The sequence below is a fragment of the Malaclemys terrapin genome, chromosome 3 (assembly GCF_027887155.1).
Source record: "Malaclemys terrapin pileata isolate rMalTer1 chromosome 3, rMalTer1.hap1, whole genome shotgun sequence".
NCBI classification, from domain to species: domain Eukaryota; kingdom Metazoa; phylum Chordata; order Testudines; family Emydidae; genus Malaclemys; species Malaclemys terrapin.
Window position 1 is genome coordinate 74,111,818 of NC_071507.1, and position 14,361 is coordinate 74,126,178.

Consider the following 14,361-nt stretch of genomic DNA (forward strand, 5'->3'; position numbering starts at 1 on the left):
GTCCTTGTTTGGCAAAAGTGGATTTAAGTGTGTTAAGATGTGTGTCCTGGATTATCTCCTCAGAGCATATTTTGTGGCATCCGAGTGTCTAGCTGTAGAGAAGATTTCTTGGTGTGTCTGGGGTGTAGGCAAGTATGGTGATCCGGAGGTTTCTTGTATATAGTTGTATATATGGGATATGTCAGCATCAGACTATTAATCTTTCAGAGCCAGGGAGATGCTAGTTCAATTGTGCTGATGTTGTTTTTCAAAGAAAACATTGTAGAAATGTTTCCTTGACATCAGTGTCTGAAATGCCTTATGACGCTATTGAGTACATAAAGATTCATACTTTGAGAGAAATTCCATTTCAGTGGCTCTTTTCTATAAGAATGGTCAGAGAATCAATACAAGGAACTCATTCACACATTAAATGTGAGATATAGCTATTGACCTTTTATTGGTTTCTGTAGAGATGAGTCAGGGGAAAATAAAAAAAGAGAAACAGGCTTCTATTAGTTTCAGACTGAGCCTTTGAAGTAAAATGTTTTGCTTACAGATCATGAAAATAAATCTTTTCAATAATAAGCCATTTAAAATCCTGTCTGACTACTCTAAGACATACAAACAAGACTTTTTACTAAAGATGTAAAAAGTGCACCTGGATAGATCATTGTACTATTACTTCATGCCAAGGTTTATCCAAAAGCTTATAAAACTTGCCAAATTGTAATTTTCTGGAATAAATAGGTTAGAGGAGAAACAGAAAATGTCCCTTACCTGTACCAGAGCAAACAGGATGAAATAATAAAACTACTTTTACAATTCAGACCAACCATTATACCATGAAATTATTTTGCCCTCAAAACTCACTATTTGTTTTTTCTGAACTATTTAACTGAATTCCCCAAGAAGTTTTCTACACTTTTTGACCATAGAAGTGCTGTGCTGTGGGATATTTTTACTACTTTTCTAAACACACACATACACTAAATCAGATTTGAGAGAAATTTATTTTTCTTTTATATTGACATTGATGTATCCAGTGAAGGTTTAATAACTAGGATTTCAGTGATATCAAACTCTTCTATGAAGTTTTCCTAAAAGGAGCTACAAAGCCAGCAAGGCTAGAAGGAGAGGTAGACGGGGGAGAGAAATAAGAGGGTAAAGGAAGGTAATGAGCTGTAGTTAAAAATTACTGCTCTTCAGTGGCTACCAACTTCATAAAAACTGGTTAGAGGGCCTAAAACATTTCCCAGAGAGGTCTGAATCACTGCGGTTTTCCAGCTTTATTTTATATTGTTTCAGATTTGTAATAAGACTTTTTTTCCCCTTAAGAGTTCCTTTGATTTTCACTAGTATAAAGGGTTATTTTTATACATATTCAGGAGCCAGCACCATCATGCTGTGCATTTTGCAGTGTGTATGTAGTTCCCAATTCAGTTCCACAGTAGGTAATTGCATAAAATATAAGGAGAGAACAAAAATAAAATTAAATGAATTAAGGGTTTGCAAAAGTTGTCAGGCTGACTGCTCTGCATACTAAAGATCTCTTTTAGCTAGATATTGACTTGGGTTGTATGCATGCACATGGTTAAAAAAAGGTATGTCTTCCTTGCATGATATCAACCTCCATTGTAAAACACTTTGTGACTGCAAGAGCTAGGTATTAGGCTGCATAGAATGTCATATCTGGACTTTAGACCCCAGCACACAGAGGTAAACAGCCACAATTTTACAATCTCAGTGTTGCCAACTCTTGCAATTTGATAGCGAGTCTCACAAAATTTGTTCCCCTCCCCCTTAAAGCCCCAAGCTCCTGGAGTCATATGAGAATTTAAGCCTTCCTCAATAAATAAGTAAAAAATGAAATTCCTATCCCTCATGTTTGCAGAGAAAACTTGGAAGCAGGAACCCTAAAGGTTCCAAAATAACAAGACCAATAAAAATAACCCAAAATGTATTTACTATTATATTTATTAAAATATCATGGCTTATAAGTCAACATTTTTTGATGTGGGGCTTGTGTTTTTTTTCCAGTGGTCAAGGTTGGTAAAAATGCAATCAAACATAACATTTGGAATTTACTTTTGGTGAATATTCCCTCATTCCGCTCAATTTTTTTTGCTTTCCTTGTATAATCACGCCACTAAAATTCAAGCAAAAGCAGGAAGCAAATACAAAAGGGTCATGAAATCAAACTTTACTCATGGCTTGCTTTGCTGACATTTTATTTCTATTGCTCATTCCAGCTTATCAAACAGCTCAAGGTCCCTTGAAAGAACACCTCTTCCTCCCATGCCATCCTACCACACCTGAGATCAGCTGAGGTAGCTGAGCTGAAGCACTGCTTGTAATATGGGAAGCAAGAGGCTGGCAGTGTGGTTTCTATGCAGTGGCATTGGAACAACTTTTATAGTGGGAGTGCTGAAAGTCATTGAAGAAAACTATAAACTCTCTATATAATGGAAACCACTTCAAGCCACAGGGTGTCACTGCACCCCCAGTACCCTTAGTTCTAACACCCCTGAATCTATGAGGAAGCCGGAGTTTGGGAGTTCAATCCCCACCTTAGTCTGAAACAGTCTGACAGTTAATGATAACAGCAATTTTTTTTCTCCCAGGTATTTGAAAGTGGGAGAGAACTTGGATGGAGGTAACTGTTAGAATAGGAGGATGGTTTAGCTGTAATCAGCCTGATATTCATAAATTCATAGATCTTAAGGACAGAAGAGACCATCCTAATCACTACAGCCTGTAAAACTTTATCCAATTCCTGCTTCAAATCTATAACTTTTTGGGTACTTCTCAGTTGATTGGATTGACTTGCTCTGGTTGTTATGGTGAGTAAGAGCTATAGATCTGTATTTGTGTGCAGAGTCCTAACACTTGGTACCTTGACAAAATATATGGGGCTACTTTGTGTTACCACTTTCTATTAGCTGTTTTTCCTACTATGCTCTTTTTGTGTATTGCTGCACTCTTATGTTGGATTCCTATTTGGATGTGACTTTTAGTCATAGAATCATAGAACTGAAAGGGACCTCAAGAGGTCATCTAGTCCAGTTCCCTGCACTTGTGGCAGGACTAATTATCTAGACCATTCCTGACAGGTGTCTAACCTGCTCTTAAAAGTCTCCAATGATGGAGATTCCACAACCTCCTTAGGCAAAGGGTTAAGAAAAAGAATTTTTCTTCCTTCTCCTTGTAGCAACCTTTTGCATACTTGAAAACTGTTATGTCCCCCCTCAGTCTTCTCTTTTCCAGACTAAACAAACCCAATTTTTTCCAATCTTCCCTCATAAGTCATGTTTTCTAGACCTTTAATCATTTTTGTTGCTCTTCTCTGGACTCTCTCCAATTTGTCTACATCCTTCCTGAAATATGGTGCCCAGAACTGGACACAATACTCCAGTTGAGGCCTAATCAGAGTGGATAGAGCGGAAGAATTACTTCTCGTGTCTTGCTTACAACACTCCTGCTAATACATCCCAGAAGGATGTTCGCTGTTTTTGCAACAGTGTTACACTGTTGACTCATCTTTAGCTGGTGGTCCACTATGACCCCCAGATCCCTTTCTGCAGTATTCCTTCCTAGGCAGTCATTTCCCATTTTGTAGTATGCAACTGATTGTTCCTTCCTAAATGGAGTACATTGCATTTGTCCTTATTGAATTTCATCCTATTTACTTCAGACCATTTCTCCACTTTGTTCAGATCATTTTGAATTTTAATCCTATCCTCCAAAGTACTTGCAACCCCTCGCAGCTTGGTATCATTCGCAAACTTTATAAGTGTACTCTCTATGCCATTAGGTAAATCATCAAAGGCAACTCGAGTACATGGATAGGTGCCCCTCTCTTTTGGAGAGAATAAATTCCAAAGATGAGGGGCTCACTGGGAGATTCCCTGCCAGCGGCTTCCTGTATTACAAACTGAAGTATCTGCCATTAGTTTGCCACCTCTGATTGTACCTGTGGCAGCACAGCACATGGAGAGGCAGTCTTGCAAGGAAGCAGGTGTTGAGTTGTGTATTGGGACTCCTTACAGTTGGACAACCAACACCATCCAGAATCCAAAAGGCAGTCAGTGCAGATGATGAAGGACCAGTGTTGCGTTCTGGCAACACATTCCATTTAACAAGCAGACCACAGCATTCTGCACTAGTTTCAGCGTCCAGATGGTTTAAGATGTTGCCATAGGTAAGACATATAATGGGGAATGAATTGTTACTAACATCAGATATGGAATCTATTCAACTCTATAGCAAATAGAATATAACTGCATAAGGCACTATACTCTCAAACACGCACTGCAGTTCAGAATTCTCTCTCTCTCTCTCTCTCTCACACACACACACACACACACACACACACACACACCATTAGCCAAAACAAACTTGTGATTACACACTCCCACCCCCACAATGAAAATGTCAGAAAATCATGCCCACAAACCTCAATTTTTTAAAGAAAAGTCTGTGCTTGAAAGATTTTAAACTAAGAAATAAGATAAATTAGTTTTAAGACCTTGTGACAGGACTTTGCCTGAGAAATTTGATTAGTCTTTTAAAGCTTAGAAAGTAAACTTCTCTGTTCCTACAATACGTACTTTCTATAAAGTTCTGATAGGGCAGCAGAATTGACTGCTCTGGTTTTCTAGCAGGTTTTAGCCCACATGAATATGATAAAGACAAAAATGATTACTCCTTCAAAGAAACTACATTAAACAAAAACCCACCACTGAGCACTTAAATAGAAAACACATTTGAAAAAATTAATGCAGCCTGATTTGCCAGTGAGAATTCTCTGCAGGCCAGCTATTTAACAGGCCGTGAAATATCCTCTCTGGCATCATCAGAAGTGTTATTGACAGGCACAAGCAGGATTTTCACACTTTTACACAAGTAGAAAAATTTAGAAATATTAAAGTCCTGTAATACTTCATAGGTTGTGACTACCTACTTCCTTTCCACAACATAATGCTGGTAAGTATAAATATAAGCATGCTAATGGGCTCCAAATAGGTAATTTTACAATGCAGATCTCTGCTCTCAGACATTGCCATTCAGTGAATGATAGTTTAGCTAGGCAACTTTTTTCTCCCTCCACATGGAAAAACTGGAGTATGTTTATCTGCACAGTTAAATATTAAATAGCTGCTCTGTTTTTATAAGCGGAATGAGTTTTCTGTACACTTTTTTGTGTAAGTTATTCATTTGTAAATCTAAAGTCAGCAGATTCAGCTTTGATTTTAGTCATCCTGTAAAAAATGCACTAAAGTTACTAATTAGGAAATATTCGGAAATATGACTTTTCAAACCAATAAATTAAGCAGAACACTAAGATTCAATGTCATTTTTTGGTTACTTCTCTATTTATGAGCTACATGCACATCTCACCAACCACAGTCTCTTTCCCTTTCATTGAATACGCAAAGGACCATCGATGCCAGGTTATCAGTAGAAATAGGGGCTGAAGCCAAGACGTCAGACACAATGTCTGATCTGAACATTGACTTCTCTAATGGCTCAAATCAGATGTGAATTTTGGAGGTCGAAAGCTAGAGTCTAATCCCAGTTTTCCCAAATTTGAAGGCTTGGAATTTGATGCACTATACAGAGAAGTTTAATTTGCAAACTCCTGTCTCAATTGGTGTAGATCACAGTTTTGGTTCAGACTCATCTCCAAATAAACTATGTATTTTAAGATCCAAGTCTCTGCTCCACAAAGTAGTGTGCTCAGTACATGGTATAATGTGATCTCTAGTTTGGTGTGAAGTCCTCTGTTTGACTAGGTGGTGGTCATCCTTACAAAAATATTGTTTGCTTTTCCTATTCTTCATTGCAGCAACCATCAAATGTCATTACACTCCCCAGACAACAGAATTTGTACTTGTTCAATTTCTTTTCCATCCACTTATAACTTGGCATCTATTGTCCAGTTTCCTACCTTCATAATGTTGGTTTTCTCTGCGTTTATTTTTAATCCAGTTTTTCAAGCTTCCCTTTCTACCTCTGATGTAAAGGCAATCATTCCATTCCACATCATGCTTAGTGTAAAGCAATATCATCAGCAAACTCAAGCTCATCTCTGCTATTTTGCACTATCCATGATACCTTTTTTTACCCATTTCCTCACTCAGTCTATTGCTAGTGCAAAGAATAACTGGTGTAACACCGTCACAATACTGAATCACTCACCAAGACTTGTATCTGGCACATCAACATACTAATGAGTTTATCTGATGGAAGTAGATTAGCTTGTCTGGTATCCCATAGCTTCCAGCAATATTCTACAGGGTCTCTCTGTGGACTCTATTGAATTATTTCTTAAAGTTGATTAAGATGGGTTTTTGCCAAGCAGTAGCTTTTTCTATAATCTGTCAGAGTGAACATCACAACATGATTTACTTGAACAGAACCCAGCTTCTTGTTCTTGTAATATTTCATCCACTTCTGCCTTCATTCTATTCAGCATAATGGTAGCCAATACTTTGCTTGAGATGGATAGCAATACAGTACCTCTCTTTCATGCATGAGTGAGATCACTCTTTCTTAGCAATGCCACAGTGATACCATCTTTCCAGTATTGTGGCACTTGTTTTATCACCTACATTTAATGTTTTTAAGCTGTTCAATTTGAATTTCTCCTCCCAACTTTAGTACCTCTGCTTTAATTTTGTCAATCCCAGGAACATTGCCCTGTTTGAGGACTTTCATGGCTGATTTAATTTGTTTAATTTAATTTATTGTAAGTCCCTCTATTTCTAACTTTAGCACAAGCATTTCTCTTGAACCAGTGCATGATTGTAGGCTCTGGACAACTTAATATGAAATGGAAATGTTCTATCATCTAGCTTGTTCAAGTGTTTTCAATATCTGTCCATGACAGTCCCTGATGGGTATCATCTATGATGGTATGGTTCTTCCAGAGTCATCTTTCACTGTTCTATAGAGCTACTTGAAGTCTCCCCATAGTGCTGCTGCTTCTGCCTTTTCAGTCTTGTCCCGAACCCAGGTCTGTGTCTATTTTTTTGTCCCTTTCTCTATATCTTGCACCTATTTCTAAGAGTTCAGCCTGTGTGTGGCAGGGCAGACTTGTTCCTGCCTATTTTCCAGCCCACAAACATCTGAAACCTTCTGGTAAAAATGCCTTATGCAGCTTATTTACAGTATTCTTTCCTACCACCTTAACAGACTATGCACGATCATATCAACAGTACCCTAGAGCCCTCAGCTCCTAAGCCAAGAAAGAGAGAGGTTTCTGTGGTTGCCTGCCCACCTGTCCCTCTTTCTCATTTCCTTCCTATGCCTTTTGTACCCTTTTGGCTAATAGAGCTAGTTAGTTTTTTAAAACTCTCTTCAGCCCATCTCAATCTCTCACTTCAGCACAATTCCTATAGTCATGTGTGCTCTGGAGCAACTAACTAGAGTTGCAGTGATCAGAGTGCTGGCTCAGCTGCTGTTGCCCAGTACTCTGTCACACTTTTCCTTTTTTGCCTTCAGAGCTTTCCACTCATCAGTTCCTAACCATGCTCCACATGCAATCCATGCATCTTTCTTCCACCCTCTTCATTGGCCCACTACTTCTTCTGATGTTCCAACTACCATCTTCTTCTAGTCTGATCATCTCTCTTCCAGAATTTCATCAGACTGGTCCTGTAAAACACAGGAATAGTTACTAAATGCAATCTGATCAGTGTTTCTTTATCCTGCTATAACACTTTTTTGGTCCCTCTTTGTGGCCACTAAAAGACAATGATTAGAGCCAACATCTGCTCCTGTGCTGTCTCCGACATTTAGTAAAGAAGGTGTCCATCTCTTAGATATAATCACATGGTCTACTATTTGTTTGATGATTGCACTGTCTGGTGATCTCCATGTGAGTTGTTTTGGGCTAGAAGAGTCTGAATCCTATCTTTAGGGTGTTTTGTGACAGAGATTCAAGAGCCATTCACCATCAGTTTGGATGCCTTCTGCTGCAGTGCCCATGACTCCATACCAGCCAGTAGAGTTGTTGCCAATTTGTGCACTGAGGTCACCTATCATCAACTTGATGTCATAGTTAGGCATATTATCCAATACTTGCTGTACCTATTCATAAAATGTATCATTTTCACTGTTGTCTATTTCATTTGCTGGTGCATATATTTGGAATATTGTACACTTATGTCTTGTTTGCACCCTGGCTATTATGTTGTTCACTGGCTCCCAAGACAGCAGGGTCTTTGTGGTGATGTTATCCAGTATAATTCCCATAACTCTTTTGTGAATTCCTCATCCTAAATATGAGATTGTAGCACCATCAGACACCATCTTACCACTCTGCACCCATCTCATTTCACTTATGTTCAGATATTTTCATTTCTTGTGTCACCTGTGCCAGCTTGTACTATACAATGTATGTACATTTCATGTGCCTACTCTCATTACAGATTTGGTTGTCAGAAGTCGATCAGTAAAATAAATTACATTTTCTTCCCTTTTTCCCCTGGTAGCTTCTGAAGTGGGTAAATGGATCTTATTGCATATTTATCAGTTACTACTTCTTTTGTATTGCTAAATGAATCAAAGGTCATACAATAGCATACTAGAAAGAATTCCATTAGAATGCAGATAAGCTAGTAGTCCTTTTGTACAAGGAAGGTCAGAGATTTTTATTTTAGGGATTAGTAGAAAATATAAAATTCAAATTTGCCAAATTTTGTTCTCAGTAGTGCTTGTGTGAATGCAGAGGAGAGTCATTGACATAAATGGAACTATTTTGGATTCACACTGGTGTAACTCAGAGTATAATTTGGCTTCATAATGATCAGATCAATAAATCCAACAGTAATGCTCTAATCCTCACACCTCTAAACTTTGGGTTACAGTCTGATTCTTACTAATGTTAGATAGCATCTTACTCTGCAAGTAGTGTAACTGAAGTTAACTGGTCCAGTCTCTGAAGAGAGAGTCTACACATCCTGTTCACCTTAGGTGATCTGCTTCCTAGAATGATTTCTGACTTAAATTGTGTTTGCCGCTCCTGTTGCAGCAAGCACATCAATATTCTGAAGTTCTTTTACAGTTATGAGTCCTATAAGGAGACTTCCCCTATTCCTGAATGTAAACTAGCGGTGGTGTGCTATTTCCAAGGGGATTTTTATATCTAGATTGCACTACACATTTTTCCTTGTTCTGTTTCCATCCCACACCCAGAAATTAGGATGTAAGAGACTGAGCCTGGGAACCTCTAAGTAACTAGATTGATATCATTTACTTGTGCTGTAAATATTTCCTTTAAATTGTGTGTCTGACAACCCATTGGATAAAGGGGTGAAATTGCATGCCACAGAAAATGTATGTATGTTTCAGTACAAACGTGGGACATGCAAATGAATGGATGTTGAATGATTTTCTTTGCTTATTTTTTCTGCCCAGCAGAATTTTTTGGTTTTGGTGTGTCTGAATGCAAGCTTGGGGTAAGATGGGAAAAATGTTGAAAAGTCTCTGTACCTGCAAGAGGGACTTCTGATTTAATAATTGTTCTTTCTGGGGTAAAGTAAATAAGAGACTGATTACAAAATTAATCTTATGCTATACGACCCAGACAGACTGGTCTATAATAGTGATTCAAGTCCAATATCTTTAAGTATAATTAAAGTTCTTTAAGTATCTTTGTAAAATGTGGATTTGCTTGTGCAAAAGGATAGCTAGTGACCGACATCAATCTGCTACTTACTAAAAGTGTCCTTCTCAAAACCTGCAGCTCCCCATAAAAGAAATCAGGTAGGAAGCTGGAGCTTCTGTTACTTGGGAGAGTAGTGTGAACTTTGATCTTAGGCCCATGGTCTATTGGGAAATGTAATTTAGTAAAGTACACAGACATATTTGTAAAGGTCATTGCTTTGTGATTGTTTAAATTCAGGAATATGCGTTTACAAGGGACCTTTTGCATTATTGGATGGGATGATTAATTTCTCGCTAGAGAGCGTGAGCGAGAGCATTAAACTCACTAGAAAATTTAACACTTGCCACATGAGCTGTAGGACAGGATGAAGTGGCATAGCTTGATACATATCTCACACACATACACACACGCGAACTGGAATTATGTTTCTGATTCGGAGGCAGCTATGATGCCAATCTGGCTATAAAATTTCAGACAATGATGCATGACCTTTATTTTATTTCTTGTTGTTAGTTAAATATGTTATCTTCCAACAAGACTCAGTCCTCACTGAAATAGAACAGGCTGGTCTGCTAGCAGTACATGTGTCTGTTTTGTTTTGTTTTTGAATGGAGAGGACAATTTTACTTCATGTGGGTGAGGGATTATGAAGAATATCATTCCACCACATAATGAAGGCGGAGATGAACAATTAGTGGCATTATTGTAGTAGAATTTAGGGACTGCAAATTGAGGGAAGTGGCACTAACTTGGTTGGAGAAGTGTACTTTCATACTTGGTAGTGCTCTAAAATAGATAATGGTCAAAGATTCACCCCCATGGTTAAAAGGGAGAGGGTACAAACACATTCAATTGACACCCTCTGTAGGCATAGCAGTGCTGAAAATGGAACTGCCCTCTGGAAATGGGGAGAGGGATGGGGGGTGGAGGTACAACAGCTTCATCGTCTAGGGGAGAGCAACTTTTAAATCCAGCTTGGAGTGTCTAAGAGCATTGGCATTAGAAGCGCCCCAGGAGATGGCTTGAATCAGTGCATCTCCAGCCAATCCTGGCTTTCTGTGCCCACTATATGGCTCTGTCAGCTACTCCAGTGCCTCCGGCAGAAGAGATAATGTGGATGGCGTGTAGTCCACTGACCTCAGCCTTTCTGTGCTGGAAGCCAGTGGCCTTAGTGCCATCCGTACAAGCTCATAGAACCCAAGTGGTGTATCTGCCTCATTATTCTGCAGTAGATCATTGCAGTTTCCTTTCGTATTTCTGGCATGCTAGAATTTTTTTAAAAAATTAAGAATAATCTTTCCTTGCACTTTCAATGTTACTATATCCCCAATAGGTCACATCAGGTTCTTGCTTGTCTGAGTGACAGGCAGGGGTGGCTCCAGGCACCAGCGCACCGAGCACGTGCCTGGGGCAGCAAGCCGCGGGGGGCGGCCTGCCGGTCGCCGTCAGGACAGCAGTTAGGCTGCCTTCGGCGGAATGTCTGCGGGAGGTCCACCAGTCCTGCGGCTTCGGGGATGGTTAGCCGTGGGACTTGTGAACCTCCCGCAGGCATGCTGCCGAATCAGCATTACCAGCGGACCTCCTGCAGGTCGAAAGCCACTTGCCTGCCGTGCTTGGGGCGGCAAAAAACATAGAGCCGCCCTAGTGACACGGAAAGACTGGGCATTTGAATTAACAGATAGCAACATATGGTGAACTAATGAAAAATGGGTAGTTCATGTCCCAGGAATTCTTTACTACAGATGGTAGTTCTTGTGTGGGTTTAGATTATCCATAAGCTGGAGAAATGCACAAAGAAACATCACCATGTACCAAAAGGTGCTTTTTCTACAATTTGCTATCATCTAAAGAGATCTCACTTGGAAAAAAAAAAAGCCACCTTGGGAAGGGGAACATTAGAGGAATCTTAACAGTCCCTTTCGGGGCTTTGATTGGCTGCCAATTGATGTAATTTGACTGATTCAGCTGCTGAGAACTAAGTCTTGTTGCTCAGGTGAGAAGTCACATAATATTTTCTTTCTATATTTTTATTTTCAGGGATTAACAACATGGCTGAACACATTCATTTCTGGTTGAAATGAGCCAGAGATGATCATAGACCAGATTTGTGATGCATAAAACTTGGTGGTTTCTGTTCACAAGAGTGAATGCACAATATTTTTCAAGTCCCCTTACCACAGAGGAAGCTCTCCCTCAGTGCTTGTGACCAGCTCTTAAACAAACAAACAAACAAACAAACAAAGCAAGCTTTACGTTCTCTCCTTCTCAGGGTATGAGCAAAAATTAAAAGCCTTTTCCTTTAACTGTCTACGGTTTGCTTATTTGTTTTGCCTATGGCAGCTGGGCCTGGGAGGGTTAAAAAGTCCCAGATCTATCTGCTCTCCAGGCACCCAACCCCCATGGAGGATCTGGGCCTTAGCCCTTCACTTTCTAGCTTTACACAGCTGACAAGAAAAAAAATGAGGTTTGGGCCTTGCCTGTACCAGGGCACTCCAGCCACCTGGCCAGGGGCTTCATGGGACCCAGTTGGGTAGTATAGTCTCTCCTATCATTTATATAGGTTTGCTTCACCTGAGTTGGACTTTGAACAAACACTGAATATGAAACACAGCCATAGGCAAACAATTTTTTTCCTTGATGGTTTTGGATCAACAAAGGGGATATACAGTAATCAGTACAAATTCTTTAAATTACTTTCCTTTCTAGATTGCATCACCTGGAAAGTCAGACACTGTAATCTTGCTAACTTCACATGCCCTGATAGGCAATGGATGGTCCTTTAGGGAGACAGGTCTTAAGTTATTTGAAACATTCTATACTAAAAGTAAAATCGTAAGAGGCACTAACAATGGACAGCCAGTGGAACTCATCGAATGCAGGAATCATCCACTGATATGGGAATAAACCCTTGATCACGCATGCTGCTGTATTCTGCTACCATCTCTGCAGCCTTTTGTAGTTCAAGGGTAGCCCTAAATCAGAAGCGTTACATTAAATCCTGCCTGGAGGTCCCAAAGGCATAGATCACCATGATGAACTCTGTGTCCAACAGACAACTGCCATTAATGTTCACTGCCAAATCCAGAGCCACCAGGCTAAGCTCCCAGTCAAAAATGTCTCCCAGGGTGCATCCTGCAGCAGCCCATGAATAGAAAAGTAATTCACAGATCAAGCAATATCCTCCAGATTTTCCATGTTTGGCAACAATATCTTTTTCTTCTCCAGGTTGAGCTTTAATCAACACAGCTGGCAACAGAACCAACCATCCTACGACTTAATAGAGAATTGTAAGGTAATACCTGTCATCAGCAACAAGTTCTTACATGAGAGAATTAACAGTACCACTTCAGTGGACTCCCATCCACACAGGATGGTGATCAGTAGTTTCTAAAACAGCCAACAGCCCCAGAATGAATACACTAAGTTGTCTCTTTCAATATTCAAGACAGACCATTTATCCCCCCATAGGACAACAGAGGTTAGCCCATTTCTGTGCCCTGGCAGACCTGAAACCAGACTCAAAGATACAGTAAAAAATATTCTCTGTCCACTCAGTAGTTGTTTTGCACCTCATAGACTTTAAAGTCAGAAGGGACCATTGTGATCATCTAGTCACCTACCTTCTTGGTCACTTTTCCTATAAAAGGGAGGCTGCAGACCAGATGGTGATCGAATAAAAGGTCAGTATCAGATGACTTTTGGAGTAGAGGCTGAACCTCAGTATTATTTAATTTATTTAACCTTATTAGGCCAGATCTTCAGCTGGTGTAAAATGAGCAGAGCTCCACTGACTTCAACTCAGCTGTGCAGATCCATAGCAGTGGAGAATCTGTCCCTTACTTTTAGATTAGAATTATTCCAGTAATTGTGTCTACAGATGGAAAACATAAGTGAAAAATCTCCCTCACCAGGACAAAAATCAGCTCAAAAATACAAAAAATATTGATCAGAAGAGCATGAGTACAACTCCAGCACTAACCACCAACAAGGAATGTAAAGTGTATGGGGGCACCTATGGTCATCTGCTTATGGCAAATAAGCAAAGACGTGGGAGAGGGGATGTAATGAAACAGCCCTTAATGAAATAGTTAGATGGCTTCTAAAACTCAGCTCTTTATCGTTCATCAAGGGTCATCGGTTTCCTCTTTGTGTTCATTTGGAATTGCGCTAACATATTGGATGCATTTCTCAAGTAGCTTTGATCTAAGTCATGTTTACAAACAAATTTCAAAACTTTTTGGACCATATTTAGGTTATACTTTTTTTCTTTAAATGACCTGATCCCGTTCCCACCAAATTCTCAATGGGAAGAATCTAATGACTTCAGTGTGAGCTAGATTGCTCTTACATTAACTTCACACACAGATCTTTTCAAAGCTGGTATCAATGCTGCAAACTCTGAAGTTAGCTCTTCTGTAATAAAAATTCTCATTAGTTTTACATTTCCCCTTCCTTAGTGTAAACTTAGTGTCTCAGAACCTACTTTGGTGTAAGTTGCCATAGCTCCATTGACTTTCATGGAGTTATGCTGATATACACCAGTTGAGAATTTGGCTCAGTAAGCATTTATCACTTGGGATGCCTGGGTGTAAATAACTACAGAATTAATCACCTATGCCAAGATCCACAAAGATATTTACATGCCTAAATCCCAATTTTGGCTTCACTGCAATCCACAAAACTGCTGCGGAATCCTGTAATTGTCTAAA